The 25,683-nt window shown below is 45.8% G+C and overlaps 1 pseudogene; it reads right to left on the bottom strand.

The window, feature by feature from the left end:
• Positions 1–417: 417 nt before the first annotated feature.
• On the bottom strand, positions 418–5,659 carry LOC123821841 (annotated as a pseudogene).
• Between the last annotated feature and the right edge of the window lie 20,024 nt (positions 5,660–25,683).

The following is a 25,683-nucleotide window of genomic DNA, read 5'->3' as shown; positions in this document are numbered from 1 at the left end:
TTGTCACATAATTGAATGTTTCTGTACTTTGTACACAATTATTCTTCCTCTCCGCAGAAAGGCTGCTTCTTAACTTCTCATGGAGTGATGGCAGGCACTAAAACCCTCCCTTTCACAGACTGGCAGAAAAAAAGCCTCCGTGATTTAAGTTGAAAGCAGTACATTGGTGCAGGGTTCTTGCACTTAGTTATCAGGGATGTACAATGTCTTTTTACTCAAAAATACAAAATAAATTATCTGTAGGCGTGGACAATGACAGAGGCAAATTATTATATGTTGTCAGTTGAAACCAGTAACTGATGGTTATAGTGATTTTCTTAAACATCGGCCAGCCCTTTCTTCTGTCATTTCCTTCAGCTGACTTTTCTGAAGTTCTAGGAGAGGAGCACTGCCTTGAACTTCCTCTCACCGTTGTCATTAATGACGGCACAGCATTGTTTTAGGGTTAGAACACGCCACCTCCATGCCACCCCCCATTCCCCCCATTCTGGGATCTTTCTCTTCTTTAGGAATTTCTGTCACCAGCTCTGCTGTTGTTGACAGAGAGGCCCCTCCAGCAGCACCCAATAAAGAGCTTCCTACATCCTTAATTGGCCAGTGGTTCCTTTCTCCACCCTGTTCACAAAACCTCCAAGCAAAGCAACATAACCAACTTCTGAAGAACTTTGTGTAATTTTCTCAACTATCAACAATCCCTTAACACCTGCCTTCTTATCCATGTCATTGCAGGAACTTTGAGCGTTTTAAAAACTAATTTCTGGACCCATGTTTTGATCTTCATTTGCTGGAGTTAAGGAGTCCGAGGCTGGAATGCACCGAAGCAGGACCCAGCCCCTCCCAGGACACAGCCTTCCTCCGCAGCGGCTTGTGCCCCGTCTTTTCATTCACTTCTCAGCCCTTGTCCCAAGAACCTTCGGCACAGCTGCTCCCACTGAGAGTCTTGCCAGATGTCCATCTAGTTGTTCCTTTTCACATTTGCTAGTTGTGATATCTAACTGGTCAGTGGTTTCCTGAATGTGTTTTTCATCTTAAGCCTTGTCACCTTTTCCTCTCACGAGCACAGAATCATCTTTCATCATAATGACCTCTCCAACTTTTTCTTAGGTCGTGAGTCTGAACACCTTCAGAATTTTGGTCAGATTCTCTTCAAACACCGAACCACCAGTAGCAATAGCCATGTCTTTAAGCTGGTTCTGTCCATTGTCACGCAGACCTGGAGCTTTGACCGCTACAATCTGAAGACCAGCTTTTAACTTTTTCAAAATGAGTGTCCCTAAGTACACTTCGTCACTTAGCTCCTCCATCGACACCTTCAGCAATTATGACCAAGGCCTCACGGTGAGCATCAGTAATTTCAAGAGCAGGTACAATGGACTAAACAGTACGTACAAACTTTCTTTTCGCTCAGGAGAACATAGGCATCTTGGAATTCACATTTCTTACCATATTTATCAAGTATGGAGAAATACAACCTTGATCAAACTTCATGTCTTCAATAATTTCTAACTCATCATTCAATGTTTCTTCATCCTTTACCGTGATAATACCCTTTCTCCCAACTTTTTCATTGCATCAAAGATGATGTTGTCAATTTCTTTGTCTCCATTTGCAGAAATTGTAGCAACCTGAGCAGTTCATTCAGGGGTTGTTTCGGGTTTAGACTGATTCTTAAATTCAGCGATTACAGCATCAACAGCTAACATCACACCTCTCCTGACTTCCACCGGATTAGCACGTTGCTAATCTTCTCAAAGCCTTCCTTGACCATATAGAGCATGCCAATACCTTTGCAGTAACGGTGCCCATCCCAGCCTCTTCCTTTGTATTAGTGGGACACCTTGAACAAGCTTAGCGCCAATATTTTTATTTTTAAATCAGTGGACTTTGCAACGGTCACATCAACCTTTTGTTACTTTGGGATTTCCCCAGCTGCATTTAATAATCACTGTTCTTGCCTTTGGCCCCATAGTAACAGCTACTTTTTTAGCATTGGCTAAAAAGTCTACATGTGAGGCATTAAGGTTCAGGCATCTGCACCAAGTCTTACATCTTTGCCTGAGTGAGGTGAGGAGCCAGGGCCCTGCACACTGGCCTAATCTGGTGAAGGACCTCCTGTAAACGAAGCAGGGCTGCAGGTCAGCAGCTGGGTGTGCAAGTGGCGAGGCAGGCCATCAGCAGTGAGGGAGGGCCCTGCTGTCACAGTTTTAAGGCCCATGACTTTTCTATCCTTCTCCCAACACTCCTTTTTGCTGTTGTTCTCTCCTGCGGGCTTTAGTGCTTTAATGCATCGTGTAGTTGTGTCCTCACAACACAGCAGGTAGTTATTTATCTCTGCTTTATAATGATAAGAAGGTTCAGAAGGGCAAAGTAAGTAACTTAACGTCATACAGCTGGTATTGGCCAGAGCAGAGTTGTGTGTTGTTTTTTTTAAATTGTGGTAAAGAGCATATAACATGAACTCTACCCTCCTAAAAAAATGTGCATGTACCATACAGTACTGTTACCTGTATACACACAGCACAGCAAACCTCTACAAGTTTTTTCATCTTGCGTGACAACCTCTATATTCATTGAACAATTTCTCCTCCCTCCTGGCTCTGGCAAGCCTCATTCTGCTTTGTGCCTCTATGATTCTGACCACTTCAGATACTTCATAGAAGTGGAATCCTGCAGTATTTGTCCTGTGCCTGGTCTGTTTCACTTAGCTCAATGTCCTCAGGGTTCATCCATGTTCACGGGTGATAGGATTTTCCCTTTTTTAAGGCTGCGTAATATTCCATTATGTATACTATATACCACATGTCCTTTGTCCGTTTATCTGTCTGTGGGTGTGTTAGTCCACATCTTAGCGATTGTGACTAACATTCCTTTTTAACAGCAGGCTCTTCTTGGTTTGGAAGTGCATTCTCTCTCCAAGGCTATCAATGAGAGGATTTTTATTTTTAGTTCCCTTGTTTTCTCTTTCTGCTGAGGGCTTTTCTCTTTCCTTATTCTCATTTCTATTTTCCATGTTAAAAACTTTCTTCAGGTGTCTGGGGACCTTGGGCTGTTGCTTGAACACTGAAAGTCTGACCGAAGCTCTGTGTGTCCATGGAGGAGGGGCTTGTCCATGCATGTGTGCGGTTTAGGGCAGGGGTCTGTAGGATAATTCATCAAGGACTTGGATTCCCCTGTCTCCTTCCCCCAGAAACCCCTTTCTTTGGGGCCATTTATTTTCTCCAGAGAGAATCCACCAGTCTCTCTCTGAGAGCTCTATGCGTGGAGTCAGCCTCCTGGGAGTGGGGCTTGGGGGCAGGGGCGGAGAGGTGGCTTAGATGTCTACGTCTAAGAGAACAGCACCTCGCTGCTCTCTGCCATGACTGCATCCCTCTTGGTCCTGCTCCTCAACAATAAATCTTGTACTTGGGGGGAGGGGGCCTGACCTCTTAGCTGCTCCAGATGGGGAGGGAACCTGGGACCTAATTTCTTCTTAATCAGAATTTCAACCGAGCTTCTTGTTTCCCCCCTCAGACCTACCACCACCTCCCATAGCTTAGATGTCTCTGGCTCTCCTACAGGTACTTGGTAGTCAGATTGCTCTGTTCTCTTCTTCCTTGGTGTTCCATCCTACCAAATCTGGTAATGTTTCTCCTTTGTTGCTATCTCTTCCCCAATTCTCTTTGTCTTTTTTGGTGTCTTTTTCCCTACTACTTTCATTTTAGTACATTTTCAGAGGAGCAGAGAGAAACATTCGTGTTTAATTCACCGGGTTTAACTGGAAAGTCATTTCAGGACACAACTTTGGCTGCTGGATGCCTCTGCATCACACTTCAGCCCTAACCCATTGTTACTTCTCTACCGGCTTTGTGGACTGTGGTTTTCCTGAGAGCAGTGCTCTCTTTGCACCTCCAGCCCCTAGCATGGAGGGCATGCAATCATTATTTATTGAATTGAATGGAACTTAATTTACATCCTTGGTACTACCCACTGGAAAGCCTGGAAATAAAGTAAATGGCCACTGGACGCCTCATGTTCACCCCTTCTCTCCTACGGATGGTCCTGATGAAAGCAGTCTCTCAAGGGTGAAGCAGACACACAGTGCTTGTCTGTACAGCCTTTTGCCGACTCTTTCAGTCGTGCTTATTTTACCTAGAAGTAATTGCTTTTCAAAGGCTGGCAATTCTCATTAGTTACCAGGTGAGTGAATCTAATAAGAAAAGTCTCCTGATTGAGCTGGGAAAAGCAACAGAACAAAATAGAGTAGGGATTTTTCCCACCTTGCAAACCAAATAGCTCTTGCACTCCACATAATTGAAAGAAAATTGACATGTATTATTGAAGAAGCCTTTTTTCCCACGTGCACAGAGAACACTAGGCAGGTAGGAGACAGGCCTCTGAGGTCCAGAAAACAGCTGTGCTGAGGAGGGCATTTGCCTCTTCGAGATGTAACAGGGAGCTTTCTGAAATAGCCTGCATTCGTTCCCTAGGGTTGCTGAAACAGATCACCACAGTCTGAGGAGCTTGAAACAACAGGCTTAGTCTCTCACAGTTCAGGAGGCCAGGAGGCCGACACCAGGTGTCAGCAGGGTTGGCTCTTTCCAGAGGCCGTGATGGGGAACCCGCTCCCCGCCTCTCTCCTAGCTTCTGGTGGCAGCAGGCAATCCCTGGCATTCTTTGTGGTCACATCTTTCCAGTTTCTGCCTCCATCCTCATGCAGACTTCTTCCCACTGTGTGTCTCTAAACCTTCCTCTTTTCTGGCCATATTTTTAACTGTTGTTTGATTACAGTTGTCCCCATTACTCTCCCTTGCCCTGCCACCCCCACCTCCCACATTCAATCCCCCCGCATTGTCCATGACCATGGGTCCTTTATACTTGTTCCTTGCTTTGACCCTTCCCCTACTTTCCCCCGTTACCCCCCTACCCCCTCCCCTCTGGTCACTGTCAGTTTGCTCTTTATTTCCATGTCTCTGGTTCTATTTTGCTCACTTTTTTATTTTGTTGATTAGGTTCCACTTACAGGTGAGATCATATGTAAACCTCCCTCTTTTTAAAGGACACCAGCCATTAGCTTTAGGGCCCATCCTAATTCAGAATGACCTCATCTTAACTTGATATGTACCTGCAAAGACCCTATTTCCAAGTAGGGTCACATTCTAAGGTTCTGGGTTGACATGAATCTTTTGGGGATACTATTCAATTCAACACATAGCCCAAACACCTTTATGTTCCTGCCTCCTATTTCAGTTATATTTTTGGAGGCTACATTTGTAATCCACTAGTTTCAGACAATTGATATAGGAGAAGAGGTGGGAAACTCCCAGCCAAGGTGCCTGGATGATGAGGAAGACAGGCTTGCAGGTGAGGCTCCCACTGTTGGGCAGGGTTCTTAACCTTGGCTGCATGTTGGAAACACTGTAGGTTTTAACTCCTGCTGTCCCGGCACCAGTTGTTTTAAAGCATCCCCATGGTTCCCACGTGCAGCCAGCGGGATGCACGCCTCTGCTCCAGGCACACTTCCTGAAACACGTGTGGATGAGGCTGCCTCGTTTGACTCTGCTAATCTCTGCCGCAGCGGGTCCTGCACGCGCCTGCTCTCGCTGACCGCTGAGAACCTGGCATCGGCACCTGTGGTTTTTATTTCTCCTTCATTTGCTTTGCAGAAGAACAGCTTTGTCATTAGTGAAAACTCACAAGTTAATAAAGAAAAAGAACATTTGCAGGGGGATGTGGATAAGAGGGAGATTAACATTTAATTTTACTTTTCAGGAAAACATTGTACTTAATCAAAGTCGCATGTGCTCAAAGAAATGTGAAAACCCCAAAAAGCACAGAAAAGAAAAGAGCATTCCCTGTAATTCCATCCCTCTGGGAAAACAATGGTGTGGTAAATCTTGCAGATGCATCTGTAAATTTATACTAAGTATTTTACAAACATGGTTTTATGTGGTTTTGAAGACTGAATTTAGCAATATCTCATTAAATATGTCATAGAATGGTGAATATCAATAAATATTTCTCATTAAGTAGTCTTCAGATTTTGACTGGCTACATTTTATTTCTTCATAGAGAATATACTGTAATTATTTAATCAATTACTATGAGAGAATTTCAAGTGAGTGAAATTCGCACTCACTTGAGAATTCATGCTCAGAGGCCCAGAGGACCTTGAAATTCAATCCTTGTTTGATTACTGGGGCAAAAGCCAGAGCTGGGAAGCAGAGGCCCTACTTATCTCTTCACCCTACAGGCTTACAGGCCCATCCCCATAGGGTTCTACTCACCCTCCACGCCCCACTGGTTCTATGAGCCCAAGAGGTAGAAACTGGAGGACCCTGTGGATAGGGAGTTCCTGACCTAGAGAAGAGTAGTCCCCAGCACTACATCCAGGTGGCCCGTAGAACTTGTGAGTGTCTGCAAGGGAGATAGGCATCTTACCCCATGAACATCTGCTAAGAATGCAATTGCTGATCTGTGCTCTGTACTGGCTGAGTGGGAGAAGAGGAGCTGGTGAGAGAGGGCACTGAAAAGACAGGGAACCTCCAGCTCTAGGCCCAACCATGTCATCTGGTGTGATGACTGGGCACGAGATGCTGTGGCCAAGTGGATGCTGGGGAAGAGAGACAGGCTTGGGCTGCCTGGCTGCCACCTGCCCAGACAGACCAGCAGCAAGATACTGTGCATTTTTCTGATGTGGGTTGGAATTGAGGGGAGACCCACATCCAACAGAAGCACACCTCCCAAGTGAGGTAATTACATTGAGGGGAGGCATCCCACAGAGCTCCCAAAGAACTTACAGCATGCTCCACCAAAGAGTGAGCATCTAGATGCTCAGAGGCCCAGAGGGCATGCAAGCTGAGACAGGACAACATGAGGAACAAAGACATTTGTTCCTTTCCTATCTCTTCCTCCCCTCCCTGCATTCGGCTCTGGGGGACCTGGAAGCAGCAGAGTGAGGGGAGGAGGAAGCCTGAAGGAGCATCCATGGCCTCTCCGCAAGCAGCTCCCTAAGCCTGGGGAACAAGAGGCATTGCATTAGATGTGAAATACAACAACTTTGTCCTATGAATCAATAGTGGTCTTTAAAACATGCCCACCACTTGACCCAGCACGTCCATCTCCAGGAATTTATCTAATGGAACAATCAGAGATACATAGAAAGATTCATGTAATAAGAGAACTTCCATACACATAAAGTATTTCCCCACATCTTGAAAAGTCATTATTTTTATGTTTAAAAAAATCACCTGTTCTTTCAATAACTAACAGTTAACAGAATTCTGATAGTCTAATTTTTATGTAGAGTTGCAATGCCACAGCCCTTATAATAAATGGAATCACTCAAAATAAAGAAAGCGTTTTAGAAAGCTGGTGATGACACAGTGTTGACAGCACCGTGTCCCAGTTACTGCTGCTGTGAAAAACTACCTCAAATGCAGTGGCATAAGCAACAGTCCTTTGCTTATGCCCCTGGATTTGGTGGGTCAGGAATTTGGATAAGGGATGGCATGTCTCTGCTCCAGGATTCTGGGCTCTCGCTGGGAAGTTGAATGGCTGAGGTGTCTCATACCTGGGGGCTGAAAACATCTGGAGGCATCTTCATTCGCAGGGCTGGCACTCAGTAGGGATGTTTGACAGCAGGGCTCATCTGGGACAGTCAACCAGATCACCTACGAGTGGCCTGCCTGGGAGCTGGGGCTTTTCCCTGCATGGCAGCTGGGTTCTAAAAGGGAGAGTTTGCAGGGCGAGAATTCTGCAAGAGACCCGGATAAAAGCTGCACGACTTTTTATGATCTAGCATTGGAGGCAAACGGTGTCACTTTCTCCATACTCTGCTGGTTGGAGGAGTTATAAACCCGCCCATATGCAAGGGAGGGGACATGGACCCCATCTCTCAGTAGGAGTGTTAAAATGCCATAGACAGAATTCTTAATATTTAATAAGTTGCAGTAAAGTCTGCCCTTAAAGTCACTTCATGCTTTACACTTTTTCTTAATTATTAGTATACATATGTAGTATCTCTTCCCCAATAGCAAGTATGGTATTCCATCACCAACCAATTATCTATTTCTCTGTCACCAATTAAGTGTTCAATATTCAATTCAGTTCTGACACTGGAGTACCCAGAGTTAGCACAGATCCGAGTTAAGAGCTCAATCCCATAAGACTGCCACTCATTTCAGGTGGCAGTTATAACACCAGGGTCCCAGGGCTACCTGCACTTCAATCAAAGTTGGCTATATAAATTTGAGAGTTCACATTATTCCCTTTCAGATTTGATAGTTTGCTAGAGTGACTCAGAAAACTCAGGAAAGCACTTTACCTACAATTTCTGGTTTGTTGTTAAGGATATAATTCAAAAACAGCCAAAGAGAGGAGATGCATAGCAAGGCTCAGTGGTGGGCAGGCACAGAGCTCCCATGCCCTCCCTGGGGCACCGCCCTCCCGGCACAGCGAGGTGTTCACTGACACAGAAGCTTCCCTTGCCTCACTGCTTCAGAGATCCCATCAAGACTACATTACCTAGAATGATCAATTTAAGCACTGAACTCATTTCCCCACCCCTCTGCTCTCCACAGATGCTGGGGAGTGGGGCTGAAACGTCCAGCCCTTGAATCATGTGGTTGCTTTTTCTGGCCACAGGTCCTCATCCTAAAACTACCCAACCTCCTATCCCACCTTGAGTCAGCTCATTAGCAGACAACTATGCTCCTATTCCTGGGGAAATTCCAAGGGTTTTAGGAGCAGTGTGCCAGGAACCAGGAAACCATATATATATTTTTTTATTATACCACAACATGACATTCACTATCTGTTGAGCAGGGGCTGGGTGCTGTAAATCTAAAGAGGAAAAAAGCGTAATCTCTGCTTCAAGGAGCTCTCTCTTGCACATCAAAGTTTCTCTCTCTCTCTTTCTCCCTCTCTTCCCTTCTCTCTAAAAATAAACAAATAAAATCTTAAAAAAAAAAAAAAGAGGAGAGCCGTGAACCTAGTGGAGAAGACAGGGATCAAACAGTGTTCGCAGGCACTGTGAAATGCACACCTACTGGGCCCGAAGGCAGAGTGACTGGCTGAGAGCTAGGAAGCAGGTGCTTTTAGAACTATTTTTTCCACTAAAGAAGAAATCACTTACTTGTTAGTATTTCTCTGACTGTTCAGAAGAGTGCCGTAGGAGTTTTATCATCGGCATACTGCTCATAAAGCGATTGATTGCCTTTCATAGGACGGTAAGAACACAAGGCATTTCCAAGTCAAGCACTAAAAAACCTGATAGGGATGAAGAGAAGCAATCGGCAAATAGAAATGATCTCTACATACATGTTCTTCATAATATACAATAAAAATGCAGAAAGGCCCTTGACATGGGGAGATGGCTGGTTGCGTATTTTGTGCATGCGGCGCTGCGTATACCTAAGCATTACACTCTGAACCTCAGGAGTGCAAAGGAAGGTCCATACCTCATAGGTCCAACTCTCTAGAAGTTATATAAATCAAGCTGATACACCACCAAGGAAAGTGTGTTTTATCCTCCTAGTTTAACAAATACATCTTCATAATGACTTAGAAGGAAAATCAGGATGTCAGTGTTATGCCTGAATGTGGTAGGACAGCAAGGACCAGCCTGGGGCACCTCCATCCTTGTCCTGACTTTGGCTCCCCCTCCCACATATGCGGATGCCCCAACCTACATGTCTACATCCCTGCAAACAGCTGCCCACTGCCACCGCTCAGGCCCGTGGACACAGGTACCACACAGACGTGGGCCTGGGGAAGAGGGCCTCTCAGGGCCCAGGAGTGAGCTTGGGCAGCTACAACAGAATATTATGGACTGGGTGACTTAGACAGCAAACATTTATTTCTCACACTTCTGTCCAAGATCAAGGTGTAAGCCTATTCGGTGTTTGGTGAGGGCTCTCTTCCTGGTGTATGGATGGCCAACCTCTTGCTGCATCCTCACACAAGGGAGACACATTCCTCCTGTCTCTTCTCATGGGAGCTCCCATCACAACTAATTAATTACCTCCCAAAGGCCCCACCTCCTAATGCTATCACATTTGGGATAAGGGTTTCAACATATGAATTTGAGGGATGCAAATATTCATCCCACAGCATGTAGGAAATACTGCGTCCTGCGTACCTGGTGCCTGGCCCAGGAGACAAGGAAGGACTCAGTAGCTCTGAGCGAGCACATGTTCTTGACCCTGTGGATTCCTGGCCCATAGGCAGGAGTATGGTGCAGCTTGGGCCAGAGCTGGATCCTCTAAAGCTCAGAGCCTGGGTGGGCCCCTCTTTCCTGGTCTGAGAGGGTACAAACTAGGCTACCATGTCTCCAGGCTCTCACTGGCTTATTTTCAGAGCAAACTGAGAGGCCAGATGTGAGGCTATCTGACAAAGACATGGAGCAATTTCTTAGAAAGCTGCATTGCAAGTAAGAAAAGGAGACTGAAGTCAGAGTCACTAATTTTTATTCTACTTTCTGTGCTTAACTACCACTTATTACTGTCAATGTCTTAAAACATAACTGTCTTTTCTTTGTTTTAATCTCCCCACAGAGACAAGGTCATTTATTAAAATTATTGGATTCTAACTTCTTTTTAAGAAGCAGCTGGCTGACAGCCTGTTAGTAGTTGTATGGAGAAAGCGTCCCCCCCACCCCAAACTTCCTGGGCTCAAACCAGTGTTATTCACTGAGTCAGGGACTCTCCAGGTTAGAATTCACCTTATCCGACCTTCTGTCCTACTCAGAACTTTTGGAGAAGTTTTGATGCTATCAGCAAGAAGAGGCAATGCCTTCTTCAGTCTTGCCTTATTTAATCTCATTCCCCAGATCTCAGGTGAGGCTACCCTTAAGGATCCCCCTGCAGCTCAGAAACACTGGTGTGCAGGCCCAGCCCCTGGCCAATTGAACAGAGTCCTGGGATGGGGCGGGGCAGCCTCCTTTACCAGAGCTCCCCAGGTGCTATCACATGCCCACCCAGCTGCCAGGGTCAGGAGAGCAGCTCCTCTCTCAGTGTGCCAATGAGGACAGCAGCCTGGCCAGGTGAATGTCCCACAGGACCAGTTCAGGTACAAAAGCACACTGTCAGCAGTCAGAAGGGTGTGGGATTGCCACCCTCTCTGCTATACCCTCTCTGCCACCAGCGAGGGGTTTGCACAAATCTCGGTTGTGCGATCAGGCTGGTGCCTAGGGTGTCTTTGCAAATTCCTCCTTCTCCCAGTACTGACTTCTACTGGACAAAACTTTAAAACCCCCAAATCACAAAACTGTACTTGCTGGCAGCAAACAGACTGCTAAACAGGGACAGAAGGAAAAACACCTCTGTGCCATAAATAAATCTGGCTCCCACAGCGGGAGCCCAGCCCAGATCAGTAGTTGAGGCTGAGTTTCTTTCAGATTGCAGAGACAAGCGGTGCAGCAACCAGATGGAGGGAGAAATCCAACTGCTTAATTGACAGGCCAGTTTTGGAAAAGAAGGGCTTGAAGGGAGCACTGAAATTGAAATATGAAGACTCTACATCATATATGACTGCAAGTCCAGCCCCTCTCAGGGGCTAAAGCCATCTTCCTTTATGAAAAGTGTTCCTGGAAGTGCAGAGTGAACTGCTAAACCAGAACTTTTTGGGAGATAAGATTGTTTCAGCAGCTGGAAGAGCAGCCAGAGAAAGCCCGTGGATTGGCTCCTGCTCTGTGCTCGCCTGCCATACACACAGGCTGTGAATCTGCGGCAGGTTGGGCCGCGGCAAGCAGCCGCAGGCACCTGTCGCTCCAGCGGCACAGCTTCTAGAACAACCACCAGTCTTGCTCATTCAGCACAGGGCCTATTATATACTAGCTATGTGTTAGATGCTGAGGTAGCTGCAGAGAAATATACGGAATAATGCCCCTCCTGTTTAAAGTCTGATGACATATAATATCAGACAAAGAACACAGAATACATGAGGAGTCCTGACTCGGCCCCCACACACATGATCTTAAAGTCATGCAGTGTGTCTAGGTCTCCGTTTCCTTATGCATGCATCAAGGATTTAGGGCGAAGAAGTGAGGCTGCTTCCGCTCTACCGTTTTTATGTTCACGTCAAGCCGCCTTTCAGCTGGCCACTGTTGGTGACACCCAGTTTTGTTTAAGCACCTGTGCCCAGGTATCTGCAGCGAGCAGAATAATTCCACAGGGTGGGGCCTGAAATTCTAGACACAAACTCTATTTCTATAGGTCTCACCAGGCTTGCAGGTAAAACAAACAATTAGAAACAGTGAACTTCTTGCTTTCTAAACCTCCCTGCTTGGGGGGCCTTGGGTCTCTTCAGAGGAGCCCCTCAGGTATTTCTAGAGTTCCGAGGTGGGTCTTGCTTGAGCTGGTGAGTCCAACCCCTGCTGTCACCCAGCCACAAGGAGGCGTGCAGCCTTGCCCTTCCTGCCAGGTATTACCCTTCTCTTCTACCTCTGCTACTGAAGCACTAAATTCAGAGGCCCCTGAGATGTCACTGTGTATTTGCCAAAGGTACAATTGCCTCTGCTCCTGAAGGTGCCTGGAGCTTCTATAACTCTAAACAGACTGGGCGCTTGCGGTGGTTCCTGCAGCTCCCCCTGGGGGCTGTGGCTGTCTCTGCCCCTTGCTGTCCACCCTGTAAGTTGCTCTGTATCAACATTCCCAGGCTGTTTCAAAGAACTTCAGGGGGGAGTCCTATTCCCTCAACTTTCTGCCACACTCTGTTACAGTTGTCCCAAAGCGGCCCTGTCTTGCCCTGGGGTTTGTTGCAAGACACCATAGTTTGGGCATAGTGGTTAAGAGCTTAGGATCCAGAGCCAAAATGTCTGATTTGAATCCTGGTTCCTCTACTTAGAAGTTACTTTCTCTGGACTTCAGTTCCTCTGGCATCAAATGGGAATGCTAATATTTATTTCAAAGTATTGTTGGGACAATTACTTGAGTTATCACATATGGAATGTTCAGAACAGCATTTGGCACATAGTAAGTGCTCAACACCACTTGAATGTGCACACTTGAAGGTGGCCCACCCTCAGAGATTACAGGGCTCTTGTTAAAGAGGCAGAGAGTGTTTGTATCTCTAGTTCCCAGCACCTGCCTGGCACAAAATAGGCATTCATTCGGTGAACAAATGAATTCATGAATAAATACATAAAACCAACATGAGCCCAGAGGCTGAATGGAGGAACATTGTGTTTCAACCAGGAAAACAACTGTAGTCCTGAGACCAGAAGGCTCAAAGGCATTAAGTGGGTCCTGGGAGAGGAGAGGAGAGGAGAGGAGAGGAGAGGACAACAGGAAGAGAATTCTACTCAGTTTTCCCCCACCCCCCATACAATACACTCCCCCAGTAATGCACCCAACAGCGATGTCAAATTGGAGGGAATTTGGCTGCACTGTGATTGGTTCCCATCCTCTGAGTATCCCTGTTCTCAAAGGGTGGAATCAAGTTCTCTTCCTGGGGAAGGGGTATAGGAAGGAGGGCCTGGGTCAAATATGGGGGCCTTGGGAAGAGATGCCCTCAATCATTTGGGACTTTGAGTTTCTTGTATAGTTTGCTACATGTTTCACTCTGTTTCTGTGCTCCTCAGGCTGAAAGTTTTCTAATGACCTAGCATTTGGACAATTGAAGTTCTCAGACCCCACTTGCATGTATGGCAGAATTTCACTGCAGGTACCGTTTCTGTTCCCACCCAGAAACGTGTCCACTATCACGTCTGGAGCTGAGTGGTGTGGGGGACAAGTCGAGGCTACTGAGACTACCAGCACTAGGTCACTTTCCACAAGCCTTCTACCCCTCTCCTTTTTCTACCTCCGCCCTGCCTTTTTCTTCAACCACAACAAGCAGCTGTAATTTTATATCTTTTATTCCTCCACCTACCCTGCTGGGAGGTCAGGGGGTGGGTCACCCATCCTGGATATACTGCCCTAGATCTAGGAAAGAAAGGTGTGCTCCATGGGGAGAAGTGACTGGCAGCTTGGGCCCTCAGGCAAAGCAGGCAGCAGTAATCACAGGCTAAGGTCATTGTCCTCCAGATTTTGTAAAACACTAAAACTCATCATCTTCCCCAGAAGGAGGCTGCAGATATTAATTATAGGAATCAGGAAAGGCAATGACATTTTAACTCTACAGTAATAGTTTTTCCTAAAGGAGCCTCACCTCATTTCATCCAGTACTGTAAAACACACCTAAAATTTTCTTTTCCAGTGAAGTCAGAGTTGGAAAGTCTTTGCATAATGTCTTGAATGCCCAGGGAGCAGTTTGATGTCAGAATCAAACACCAACTTTTTTGTGTAACCTTCTACTCTGGTTGTTTTGCTCTGATTTCTCTTGTTAATGGCTTGGAACAAATAAAACAATCTTCCTGACTTTGTCCTAAACAGAACTAAAAAAGCTCACCAAGTTCATCTCAAAACGAATCCACCTGAAACAGAGCTAGCTACTTTGGGCTCTGTTTTCTGAGTTCTATTGCCTGCTGCTGAAAAAGCATGACTCCCAATGCCAGAGTGTTGTAAAAAGGAAAGGAACTATTTATTCACAAGTTGTACAGGTTTAGAATATTGGTGGAATTCTGCTGTTAAATACCATTCCCTTTAGAAACAAAACAACACCCATAATCATACAGCCCGGCCTCCCCTTGCCAAACCTGACCAGTCAGAGGTACCATCTCTCAGGAAAACAAATAGATGTCTGTAGTTTAGCTGGGCAGATTCCCATCTGCATTCCAGCTTCTTCCAGTCATCCGTGCTCAGTAGGCTCCTGCTCTTAATCCAAAACCCCACAGTACTTCCTCATGGCAAGCCAACGGGGGTCCTTCTGCATCTTTTCAAACTGTGTGGCCAAGACAGCATGGCTTCCCTGCACTTGGGTTTAAATCCTGGAATGGATCTTCCTCCATAACCCCATTTCCCACACTTCCCACTCTGGGTTACATCTGCTCTTCCCCATATCTCCTGCCCTTCTTGGCTGCCATTGTTAGTCTGAGCAGACATGGCCCCATGACATGGGAACCTCCTCCAAGCCACTGGCTAGCATAGTAGCCAGGGGACACCTCCCAGCTAGAGTAATGCAGCCCCACCTCCCTGGCCCAAGGAACAGCTATTAGTATTACTAAAACACTGGCCAAGTTCTTTAGATATGCAAAGTATCTCTCAATGGCCCTGTTGCACTTCCCCTTCCCCCAACCAGTTTAGTGGGTATTTTCCCCATTTTGGGGACCCTGATATTCTTGTTACACATCCACAATTATTCTGACCAAGGCAGGCATACTATGATTTTCAAATGAATGATTAAGACAGTCGACCCTGAAGTCTAAGCAAGGCGTGCTTTGGGATGTGTGGTAGGTGCCTTCCTTTCCACAGAAGAGGCTGGTGAGAAAAGGCCACGGATGCTTGCTCCTTGGTGCCACTTACTCTGGTAGGATGCCAGGTCTTGCAGCATCTGTGTTGGTAAGACAGCTATACGCTTTCCAGGAAGACAGCCTTGCACTGCGGGCCCAGACTTTGGTAGCTGTAGTGTAAGAGAAACTAGTTGGTACAAAGCAGTGCTAGGGAAAGGCACAGCAGATTTTCCTTAAGGAAAGTCAGTTCTGACCTTCCCCTTTGCCGCTCTGAGAGGCTGCCAAGACGGGATGGTGTTCTCTCCTAGGCGTTAAGGAATCAACTTTGTCTTACCAACAGATTCTATTGGCGGTATTTGGGGAGCTAACTTGTGACAGTTAGTACAAATCTCAGACCCCAAACTCAGGTGTACATAAAATACATCTAATTGTTTCTCTATGAGCCCATTTCTATATTTGGTCCTCACATCCCCCAAAGGCAATGGAGACTTACTTTCCGTCACTTTTGTGTTATCAGGGAGGGAAGACTTTATCTCTGCCTTCTTAGGTTCTGTGACTGAACTTGAGGTTTAAAATAACAGTAGACAGACCTACAGGAGAAAAGCACATGAGTTTCATTTGTTGTTGATATTTTAATATGCATACAGAGGCCTTCATATATAAGTAATAGAGACCTAAATAAGTGAATGGGCCATAAAGCTTCTATAACATTTTAACAAAAATGAGAAATTGTGGAGATGACAAAACAAAGAAAAAGGGGTTTGGCAGGGGCAGTACATTGTGGGAAAAGTGACTGGGAAATATCTGAGGGTAATTAATGGGAGGTAAAGGTTATTTTGGTAGGTTGATTTGTACAGAGTCATCTGTATGTCCACTCTCATTTGCAGGTGTAAGAATGTTCTCCTCTTCCAGGTACAGTGGAGGAGGGGAACCTTTACACAGGAAATTTATGCTCTGCTCTCAGGTAGAAAGAAGGAGGTCAGAAAGCCCTTCCTGCACCTGGTATTTCTCAACTGTCCTCACCTCAAAATAACCACTACCCCAAAGTGGCATATTTGGAGATGGCATGTTCTGAATCCCTCTGGTGCCCTTGCTAATTCATGTTTTCCAGGACTGTTCCCTTGCCCATGTGTTCTGGGGAACATTGTGTCAATGGACGGTCCTACGTGGTTCTCAGTCTACTAGAACATCTACCGCCCCCTATGTAATCAGCCTTTGGTTGGCACAGGTCACCCCTAAGAACCCTCTGTTCCCTTCTGCAGGCTCCACATCCATCGGCCCTTTGTGACTTCTGAGCCTCACTTCACCTGGGACTTGCTGGAACCGAGTTCCAGGGTCTCACTGGGGAGGTTCAGGGTCATTCTGCCTGAGCAGATCATGTAGTTGTTCCTCTTCTAGGTTCGGCAAGTCCCTGCACAAGTCCCATCAGCCTTTTCCTCCCAGGTCCTGGCAGCTTAATGAAGGAAAGGAGGTGAGTGCCAGGCTGGACCCACCCTCCTGCAGGACTCAGCAGCCCCATCTCTGTTCCTTCTGGTGTCCAGGATAACTCTACCCAAGCTCACCTTGGCCTCCTCCACACTAACTGTGCGCTCTTTATAGATGGGTGTGATTTAATGTGAGGTTCTTGTGTTTTTTCCTTTTCTTTCTTTCTGTTTTTTCATGACCAAGTAGGCTTTATTTCTTCCCTACAGCCAGTCTGCTCAGGGCTGGCTCATAGGCGAGTATTCCCACTCTCAAGCAGAGCCACATGGATTTTTAAGTATACACTCAGAATCCACACAATGTTGCCACTGTCACAGCCTTCAGTCTACCCACACTCAAGATGAAGGGACATAGACCCCACTTCCCTTTAAGAAGACTGTCACAGTCACTTGTAAGGAGAGTATGTGGAATGGGGGACATTGTTGTGACCACTGGCCATTTCTCTAGGACCCTCCCAGGTGTATTCTTGTTTCCTCATCATTTTTTTTCCCTAGGGAGTAGGGGGGTGGGGAGGCAAAAGAGAATTCTTCTTTCTCTTTTTTAAATCCTCAAATCATCCAGCAATTCCAAGAGACCACTCACTCACTGGCTCATGGAAACCCACAAGAAAAAATTCCCTTGTTTTCTTCGCAATGCAGGTGGTCCCTAAGGGCCTGGCTGAGGGGAGAGAAGGAGTAAAAGAGTAACTATCAGGGGAAAGGTTCCTCTCCCCATATATTCTCCCACCACAAGGAAAATAACAGGTAGCTCACAGACTTGTGAGAGCTAATTTAAAAAGAATTATTGTCCATGATGGCCAGGGGACAGACAGGGTAGGGCTGGGCTGCGTATAGGGACAAAGAGAAGGAAATGGGGGAAATTCATAATAGTGCTGACAACAGACTTGTGAGAATTAAAGTAAGACCGTATGTAAAGTCCTGAAAATCAAAATTGTACTTGAACTTGTCTGCCGTTTCCCTGCAGAGGCAACCCCATGCAAGGCACGGCCCAGCAGCAGAGCTGCTATTGCTGAGCAGGGTTGACTTGAGGAGAGCATATTAATCTAAACTTGGACTTGATGGTAGGGATACATAAGTAGTCCTTTAAGAGCATCTGGAGAGAGAAATGCTATTTCCAAAGGCCCTTTATGGCTCTAAACTGCCTCTCAGCCTCCTGGAGAGTCCATTCCTCACACCGGCTTCCCAGCGCCCTGGGAGTCACCCTGAAAAACCTCACTTCAGACCAGACCATCTGTGTTAGCTGATGGGGAAGCCAGATTTGGGGGGCACTTGGCTGGGCTGAGTGGGGAGTGAGTGGTGATTTTTCAAATTCAGTGTCTCGGTCCCCAAAGAGTGGAGTCTTCAGAGCATTCGCCCCTGTGAGGTTACAGCTCCTTGCCACACCTGGGGACAAAAAGCGCAGGGATGTAGGCAGCCCCTGCTGGCAAGGAGTCACGTTCCCCTCCTCAGATGGCCAACCCACAAGAATGCTATGGCCAGCGGTCGTGTTCCCACACGGCTCCTGCTTTGAAAATTTTTGTGGATAATTTGTTGCCTGTGCTACCAAAGAAACTGTTAATATCTCCCCTGCCCTTTCTTCAGAAAGTGGAACTGAAGTCAAACTCTCATAATGAAAACAATCTTTCAAAAACTGTGTAGAGAAATTGCTTTGTCATTTATAGCAAACAGAAAAGTTTACCTCATTCTTTCTCTGGGTGAGATTTTACCCTCTCGGAGCAAAGAAGAGGCAGGAAATGGGCTCAGACGTGGTCGTCTGTTGTTTCTGATGTTGGAAGCAGAGAGTGCGATGCTTTAGACTATAATGCAGCAATTCTCAACTTTTTGTGTGTGATCACAGCATTCCCTCTAATACTGAAAGGCTTGGTGTTGTTTGTGAAGGTGTTGAGAGGTGAGAACAATGCAAAACCTTTCAACAGTCTTTGCAACACAAGCTTCACTGCAATACAGCACCGTGATTGATCCATTGCCATCAACGCCTACAACGCAGTTCGGCAGCTTGTACCAAACAGTTACTGCCTGGACACCTCTCAAGGGCTCTGGGCCAAGTTCTCCCACTGTCTTGTGTGTGGAAGTTTTCTCCTTGGAGGACACGTGACTGTGCTCCACTTCTCCGCTGTTGCCTGTTCCACACCACGCTGCCCAACCAGCCCCGTTCACTTCTGTCTCAGAACTAACCCTGCTCTATGGACACACAGTGCTTATTAAATTAGTTATATACCCCAATCAAAGATCGATAGCATATTTGTGACGGTGTTCCTGCACCAGTGAAGAACCTCTAGATAATGTGTCCTCATAAATCCTTGTTCTCCGTTTTGTCTCTACCTAACCAACCCAGTCCTGCTGGCCTGGGTGCCCTCCTGTGTGCTCTCACCTGGTGCCCTGTACTTATCCTGTAACACCACACTTACTGTGATGCGTCCAGAGTGTCCTGTTCACCTCCTTGAGGAAAGGAACTCTGTTTCACTTGCTAGTGTATTCTCAATCTCTAGCACAGAGTCTGGCGCACAGAAGGGGTTCAGGTCTAATCCTATCATGGTCCAACTTTGTCCATGGCAAAAGCTGCCTTTTCCTTCTGGTGACTGGCAGGCACATTTGACACACCTGGTCTCTAATTCTGCAGTCTCTGTGTGTGTGTCCACCCAGACTGCACCTAGCAGATGCACAAAAAGATAAAAAAGCATTCACATTAGTTAGGTAACCATCTTCCCATCATTTTGGGGGGCCTCAGGTGAAGGAGGCTGGGAACCTTTTAAGACAACCTTTTGATGTAGATGGCTGGCAGTTGTGTGGTGGGGGATGGGAAGGGTCGATGCCCAGATGTGTCTGTGGGACAGGTCGAAGCTCTGGGGGAAGGGATATCTGGGCAGAGAGTGCCTGGTTCAGAAACTCATCTCTGGAAGCGTCAAGATTTGTGGCTCACTCCTGTGGCCGTGGACTTCTTCAGTACCCCAGGGTTTGTCTGATAGGGCTACCTCCCATGTTCCGGGGTTCCCGTAGGCCAGACACAGGCACTAGGGCTCCACCTTCTTGCCAGGGTCCTTCCTTTCCTCTCGATCTTTACCCTGCAATCCCCACCATCAAGGCTGGCTGGGACTCTACCTTCTACGGGAGCCCCGAGAACGCTGCTTTCTCACGGAGGAAGGAGCCCTGCTGTGGAGTCCTTCACAAGACATGTTTGCCCTGCTGCAGGTTTCAACATGCAATTTCCTGAACATGTTTCCCAAGTAAAGAGACAGCTGCCACTGTTGACACTTTTTTACCTTGAAACTGACCTCTGTGCATTATCACATACAAAGTAACTGCCTCATCACCAGATTTCATGAAAAAACCATGGAGCTGACATCCATCAAATGGAATAGTCAGAAAACCAGTGCTGTCAAGGGCTCTGAGTACACTCTGTTCAGAGGCCCAAGGAATGTATCTGGCAGATGGGGGTGCTCTGGCCCCCCGTCTAACATGAGCAGCAGTCAGGCAGTGCCGGCCCTGCTGCCCTGCCCCTTCCAGTGTGGAGCCCAGCCTCAGCCCGTTTCAAGTCCTGCAGCTCTGCGTGCCCGGAACCCCTAAGGACTCAGAAAAAACGTTGGTTGAACTGGAGGTACACCCTCCATTCAATCAGATTCCAGCTGCTAAAAAGGGAATCTAAAATATATATGTAAAATGACCTAAGGATTTTTACATATTGTGTTTTTCTGGGTATCAGATGACTTTTTAAAATGAAAATGAAATGATAGCCATGGGGATAGTGGGGTTCTGAAACCACAAAATTCAGGTGGCTGCAATTGCTGTGATGACCAGTACCTGGGACAGACCCACAAGGTCAAGATGAGAAAGCATGATGTCCCAGGGAGGAAAACACAGATGGGCAACAGGAGTGCTGCTTAACAACCAGAGAAATAAGGAGGGAGCAGGAGACTGAGGACACTCCAAGAAAAAGTCAGTCGATTGCTCAGTTCCCAGGCCAGAGCAACTTTCCGATCTAGTAAGCCACTGACTGCAGGAGTGGCTACATCTGTAGAAGGAAGGATGCTACAACACGCAGCAAGTGTATTCCATGACGGCTCCTCCTGGGCCTTCCCCAAGTGACCTCTGGCCAGTGACATGAGTACCTGGACTATGAGAAAGAGAACTAGGGGAAAGAGAACTAGACAGACATTTCAATCACAGGTCAGAGGTGGCAGTGACACCTGCCCCCCCAATTAGATCGAGGGGTCACAGAGGTCAGGTGATAAATGGAGAGCAGGCGAGTAAGTCCAGCTCACTGTGGACCCACTGGGTCTGTGGTGGTCACTTCCCCGGGCGTTTAATGTATAATTGGAACTGTTATACTTGACAGCAGGAGTAACATCCCCATTGGATCCTTGGACTATGGGTTAAGAGTTTCAGAGTGGGACTGGCCAAGTAGAAACCTTTGGAAGGGCTCCCTCCTTATGGGCCAAGATTGTGCATCATAAAATACCACACCCCATGGCATAGGGTGGAGATTACTGCCTCTATTAAAGAGAACAGTATCATGTAGCCCTGGATGTGTCCAAGCCCCTTGGAGCACATCAAGTCCCCTGGGTTATCGTAGATGTGGGGCATCTCCACTTGCAGCCAGTTCTGCCCTGGATCCAGAGGATGCCCTTCACCGTGGTTGCCAATGCCCCCCCCAGTAGATTTTGTTTGAAAATAATAATCAATTTACCCTAGAAAGCATGTAAAATAGGAGTCCTTAATGCAGGTAGTAAATTCAGTTTCTTGAACAATTTTTTTAATGTACAAGACTCTCAGAAGTTTCTTAGAAACATTTAATTTTATTATCCCAAAAACTTCAGGAAGAAAATAAAAAATAGATTTTTTACACAAGCTTAATTGGCCTGAAATGATGATTAGAAGAGTCCTGTATTTACTTCCATTTCTTAATATTTTCTGTGAACAAGCTGACCTGTGAATTTCTCTCTCTGAGAATACAGACAAAATTAAATGTTTTATTGAACTGAATTAAAGATGACTTCATAATCAGGGAAGAGAGATTCATAAAAGCTTTCATTACACGTGATTTGCCAACATGTGGTATCTTTTCTCAAGTTGATTTTTCAGAGGTATTAGCTTTAATGGAATCAAAGCCAAACAAAATTTTTATCCGTATCTCTTGGAAAAAACCCAGACCCGTACAGCTAGCTTATCTGGAAGTGGAAAGTTACACTATAATTCTCCACAGTTAAGAGAATAACAAAAAACAGCATATTAATATCACCTCTAGTCTACCTTCCCCTGCTTAAAAAGAAACATCAAAAGCAAATAAATAGGGATAAAAAAGTATAGCTAAGAATTTTCAACATTGTCAATATGATTTTCAGTGTGTTTCAATGACCAAATCCAACAAAGTTAAAGTTTTGCACTGATTCTTTTGGATGTGATACATAAAAGCAAAATGTATATTCACATAATAAACCTTTTTCCTCCAGAAAGACATGGCACCTACTGCGCTCAGAACACCCCGCTGGCTGCAGAATCATGCAGCAGGTTGGGGAGTAGAGGGTTAAAGGAAGGTGCAGTCTAATCTCCCTCACATGTCTTTTAAAACAGGCATGAGTTAACATTTCTCTAAATGGGTCAGACACTCAAAGGCAGCAGGATGATTCACGCCTCCTGCTGATCCTGAGCCTGCACGGTGTCACAATGCCACCAGAGTCACCCTTGGAGCACTCACTCAGCAGCATTTACTGGGGGCCTCCAGGCCCAGGAGATGCAGCTGAGTGAGGCACAGCCCCACCCTCACAGGGCTCTGTCTTCCTGGGGAGGCAGACCCCTAACACACCCTATAGAACAGTGCACTAAGTGCCTCCAGAAGCCAGGATGCTGAGGCTCTCAGAACAGATGTGTCCTGCTCAGGCTCTCTCATCAAGACCCTTGATGGTCCCACCTGCCCACAAGTTAACACTCAAAACCTGAAATTTCTTAGCATGGTGGTTCTCAAAATGTGGCTTCTGTGCCCATGGGAGCTCCCCAGACTCATTCAGGGGGTCGGCCAGGTCAAACTACTTTCACAGTGATCCGAAGGTATTGTTTGCCTTCTCAGTGTGTTGACATTGGTATTGATTGTTCAAAAGCCACGGGGCGAACTGGTTGGAGCCTGAGCACAAATCAAGGCAGGGGCACCCACTGTACTGGAAGCAGAGTGCGCTTCACCACTGTGCACCCTCAGTAGGTAAGCTGCCGGCTTCACTTAGGAATGTCCCACTAAAGCAGTAAAAGAGATTAATTTTACTAAATCTCCACCCTTGAGCAGCATCTTCGAAATATTCTGTGTGACAATAGGGGAAGCACATCTACAGCATTTGAGCTGCATACCCACGTACAGCAGCTACCTTGAGGGATGTTGTAGCTGTTTGAGTTGTGAGTTAAACTAGCCACTCTGTTCAAGGAAGACCGCTTTTACCTTATCTGAAAGGGCTGCACAAAAACTACAGTTATCATGCCTGCTTATTTGGCAGCCTTTATTCTTGAGAATGGATGAAGTGAGGCTGTCTGTCATTACATGGAAAATTGGCAGGATTTGGTTGCCAATAATAAAATTTGAGCTTTTAAACAAACGTTAGAATTTTGGAAAATTTATATCCACCACTGTGAACTTGGCACAGTGGCTTCCCCTTGCTTCAAGTTGGCCGGCTATAAATGAACTTGTCAACACTTGGAAGATGTGTTTAACTCAGTGAGCCAATCCTTTCCAAATGACCAATGCATGTTGCTATGAAATCAAGCATGGGTGACAGATCCATTCTAAGATCAAGGAAGGCCAACGGATTTTAGTGTCACACACAGTGAAAAGCCCACTGACACAGTTTCAGGTTCCAGAATGCAACTAACCTTTAAGAAACTACCACTTATGAGTGTTTATGTAGTAGGAAAGAATATTAATAATTATATATATAAAAGGATTAAAATACTCCTTTTTCTAACTTATCTGTATGAAGATAGATTTTCTTCATATATTTTAACCAAAACAACATATAACAGACTGAGTGCAAAAGATACAAGAATCCAGCTGTCTCCTGTTAAAAAGATTTGAAACATAAAAGAATGCCAATCTTTGCTATTTTTTTTTTGTTTTGAAAGTTAGTTTTCGCCCCCCAAAAATGCTATTTGACATGTGATGGGTTTATGATCTTGAATTTTGGGAGTCATTTTTCATAAAAATATGCTGTTTATATTAACATGAGATGGGCTTATTATTTTAAATAAATTAATATACACTTAAAAGTATCACTTTCAGTTTCTAACTGTGGTTTCAAAAATATTGAAGCTAAGACCATGTGAACAAGAGCTCTTTGGTATCTTCAATATTTTAAGATTGTGATGGGTTCTGAGAGCAACAGTTTGAGAACCACTGGGTTAGCCTATTAGGCCCTTCATAATCTTTCCTATCTTTCCAACTTTATTTCCCAACCTTTCCCTACTCATCTCTCTTCCCCTCCTTCCACCACCATGCCCATGTCCAGCAATGACTAATGAGTTTCTGGCCCAAAATAGCCTGCATTCCTCATTTCCATTTTTCTTTTGCATGCCCTCTCTGCTACCCTATGTGCCAAGTTTCTAGTCATTCTCTTAAAACCAAGTTCAGTAAAAATTTCCCTCACTTCCCTAGAAATTTAGTTACACTCTCCCTGGGGACCCAGGTGCTTTGTGCAGAGCAGTGATCTTGAAAAGCAATTTTGTATGAGATTGTTCACACAACTGTCTTTCCCTGTATGCTGCAGAGTCTGCAGGACAAGGAACAGTCTTCCTCATCTTTAACTCACTCAACCCCAGCAGCGAACATGGCTCCAAGTACACTGCTGGTGCTTAACAAAGTGAAGAAACGGAGATGTGTAGTACATAGACGAGATGTACTAGACAAAACAGCAGGTGCACACACAAACCCTAGCTCCCTGGCAGACACACAAACCTTCTTTCTTCCCTCCAAACTTCCAGGAACGTCTTCTAGCATAGCCAGAGAGACCCCCACACATGTCAGCACGTACTCCCTCCCCATAGGAAACCACTCAGGGCCCCACCCAGTTATTGTAGCCACAGGTGACACCATGAGAGCCTGGGTCCCTAAGTGCAGGGTCCTTGGAATGTGCCTGTCTTAGCTATTCTGCCACTTTGGGACCAGATGGTAAATTTTATCACCAGCCCAACTACCTCTAAAGTACAATTATTGGGGTGGAGAGAGGGAAAGGACGAGAGAAAAGAAAATTTGCATTTAAATGATAATTCCCATTTTTAAAGGAAAAATGATGGTAGGGGAGTGCTGGAATCATTTGCTCTTTAGCAGCAAACAAAATGCAGATGGAGGTGCTTTCCCTGTTTGTACAACCAACCTTGAGGCCACAGTGTTTGTGAGCCTCCCCCCACCTCCAGGCAGCATCCTAGCTGCTGCCCAGGTTAGCAAATCCTATTTCCCAGTCCCCAGTCCTTCTTTTTTCTCCACAAACCAATGCAAGTGGTTTAGTTTTGTGATTTTTCTCTTCAACTATGAGGATGGATTTCAGACTCCAGTTCTTATTTACCAGTTGGATGGCAATTACATCGGAGTCCACTCAGATTAATGTACCAAAGAAATGCACCCATAACAATACTTTGTGTGTGGGAGTAAGAGTTAAAGGATAGCTTACTGTTCTTTATTAGTAAATGACCCTCCAGCACCTGCAAATGAACAGGAGCTCAAGAGTCTATTGAAGGAAGCTGCTCATGCTCGGGTAGAAACCAGACCTGCACGAGGAGCGCACGGGAACACGTGCAGCTTCCTGAACAACCTGTCGCCTCTTCCAACGGGAGCAGATTAAGTCTCAATAAGGAAGTAAAATAATTTTTCCTTCAATAAAGGATTCATTTAACCATAACAATCATCAGTTAGCTATATTGTTTGTT

This window comes from Phyllostomus hastatus, unplaced genomic scaffold (assembly GCF_019186645.2).
Source record: "Phyllostomus hastatus isolate PE091 unplaced genomic scaffold, TTU_PhHast_1.1 phas_contig_40, whole genome shotgun sequence".
NCBI lineage: Eukaryota > Metazoa > Chordata > Mammalia > Chiroptera > Phyllostomidae > Phyllostomus > Phyllostomus hastatus.
This window is presented reverse-complemented; position numbering and strand designations above follow the sequence as displayed.